The sequence below is a fragment of the Gekko japonicus genome, unplaced genomic scaffold, assembly GCF_001447785.1.
Source record: "Gekko japonicus isolate JY-2015 unplaced genomic scaffold, Gekko_japonicus_V1.1 scaffold205, whole genome shotgun sequence".
Lineage (NCBI taxonomy): Eukaryota > Metazoa > Chordata > Lepidosauria > Squamata > Gekkonidae > Gekko > Gekko japonicus.
This window is the reverse complement of record NW_015175976.1, coordinates 820,043-822,686: the sequence shown is the minus strand read 5'-3', so window position 1 is coordinate 822,686 and position 2,644 is coordinate 820,043.

Here is a 2,644-nt window from a genome sequence, read left to right as displayed (position 1 = left end):
GTATCAAGCTGTGATAAATAGGACATGGGTTGCAAGCGATATTTGACAGAATCTGGGGCTCTAAACTTAGGACATCTACTGAGATCTGTCTGTCTCTCCATGTCCATCATTCTCTGTTTTAGGGCTGATTTTGCTACATCCCAATGCATACTCAAAATCGCTTGGGGGGAAAAACCAAGCTCATATAATTTATTATGAACTGCTCTCAGCCATTTGGATTGAAAGTTGTCTGAGAGTAACAAGTGGGTTACTTATTAGTTTTCAGCCATAAGATCTTTAAAGCAGATTACAGGGTTTGGGTTTTTTTAAATGGCAATATTCATTTTATTGTTCCCTCCCAATATATCCGCTCCCTGCGGCTTTGCTGGCTCTGTAATACCAGCTGCTAGGTGGGGTCCGTTTTAGCTGTTCCCTCCCAGGACCAGAGATCTGTAATGTCTTCAGCAGGGAGGAGTAACTGAGTAACTACATACAATTAATGTTTATACATGGTTGCCAACGGTGGTGGTGGTGGGGATATCCTGTTCCGTTAACAGAGACATAATAGGATGTTATTTACCAGATGTCAGTTATTTAGTGCCATGCCACTGAAAAAGCTTCAGCTGCCCATTTCCACACATTAAGCCCCTGTTAAAGGGACAGGACATTGAATAGGCAACTTCCAACCTAGCCAACTACGCATGTACTTATTTCCTACCTTTCTATACTGAAAGGGACCGAAAGCAGCTTCCATCGTTCCCCTTCTCCTCTGTTTTATCCTCACAACAACCCTGTCAGGTAGATTTAGGCTGAAAGTGCGACTGGCCCAAGGTTTCATGGCAGAGAAACTCATTCTTCTGGAGAAACTCATCCCCCCCCCGTGAAATGCTTCATTTATTTGTTTGTTTATTTCATTGATAGCCTGCTTTTCTCCCCAGCGAGGACCCAAAGCAGCTTATACTGTTCTCTGTGGGGGAATATCCCAAACCCTGTCGGGTTCTTTTCAGTGGATGGATGAAGACAGGCTAAGGGAACAATAACTGGAATCAAGAACCACAAGGCTAAGAAAGAAGCCCTATAAAGGGCCAGTATTAAAAACCTAGTGTAAACTTATTCTATACAAAAATACATGTATTTATTAGAAAGACATTTAAAAACATATAAGGGCTCAATGAAAGCCTGCTTACAAAGTACAAATGGCCTGAACACAAGGGTCAATACCAGTGACCTGATGCGTTTCTGCCCCTTGGGGGCCTTCTTCAGAGAAGGTTTGTATTGGCACTGGTATTGGCCCTTGTGTTCAGGTCACTTGCACTGTGTAACGAGGCTTTCACTGGGCCCTTATATGTTTCTAACTTTCTAATAAATACATGTATTTTTGTATATAATAAGTTTACACTAGGTTTTTAATACTGGCCCTTTATCAGGCTTCTTTCTTATTCTAGGGAACCAGGATAGAAAGACCCAGAGAGAACAACAGCTTAAAACGCAAACTGTAACTCTTTGATGAAGCCATACACAAGTAATACTCAATAACATATAAAAGTCAATCAATAGCTGATACAGTGTACACTTTTAGGACGCACAAGGAACATTCCTGGACTGCAGGACAAAGACCCTTATGCACACCGGTGGGGGATTGGCCGAACAGTCCAGAACAAAGCCCAAAGCCACATTTTTATACCCTTTCCAGTCTATAGGAACCAATGGAGGCGTCAATCCGGAATGTACTAGGCTAGCCCACCGTATGGTGATAACACCGTTTGCTAGGGTGAACTTTTGCCTAGATATATTTTATTAACTGCGATGTTAGCAAGACCCAGACAGCTATGGCATCTCCACAGCGGTATATGTTTAGGGTTGGAGCCTGGCACTTGGAGAACGGGGAATGTCAGATACGAATTCAGGCAAGAGTGCATTTACAGGGCAAGGCCCTCAGTTTTATGCCTAGGCTGACAGCAAAAAAACAAAGTCTCATGGGACTTCAGAACCAAGAAACCAAAGTCAGTTAGAGCAAAACTTACATAGCATAGAAGAACACAAAGGCCCAGGCTCACATAACCCCAAATTCTGCAACATTATCCTCCATTTTATCCTCACAAGAACAATCCTGTGAGGTAGGTTAGGCTGAGAGTGTGTGACTGGCGCAAGGTCACCTAGGAAGCCTCCAGGACAGAGGACCTGGGTCTCTGAGATCAACACTCTAACCATTACACCATGCTGGGGCGCATGACTATGTGATCCTTTTACATACGGCTTCCAGGTTTTAGCTCAAAGTCCTACAAAAACCTGCAAAACCAATCTGACCAAAAGACAATGCGGAAAACGAACACATCCACCGCATCCAAGTCCCGAGAAATCTTTTCTTATGTACACATTCTTAGGGTAGATCTACCCTTCCAGAAGAATGAAGTGCCAGAGTGGTGGCACAGTCTCAGTGGTAGGTTAAGACTGTCCCATTTCAGACAGCAAGAGGGCATTTCATAAACACCTTGCAAGCAGAAAAGCATGACATCAGGGCGAAAGGGGGGCTGGACCAGATCAGGACTAGCCCTAGGGTTTTTGGTGCCCTAAGTACATGACTTTTCCCATCCCTGTCCCATGCCACAGGGAAACTGTCCCCACTGGCCAGGGGCTGTGGCTTGGGGAGGTCCGACACTGCTTG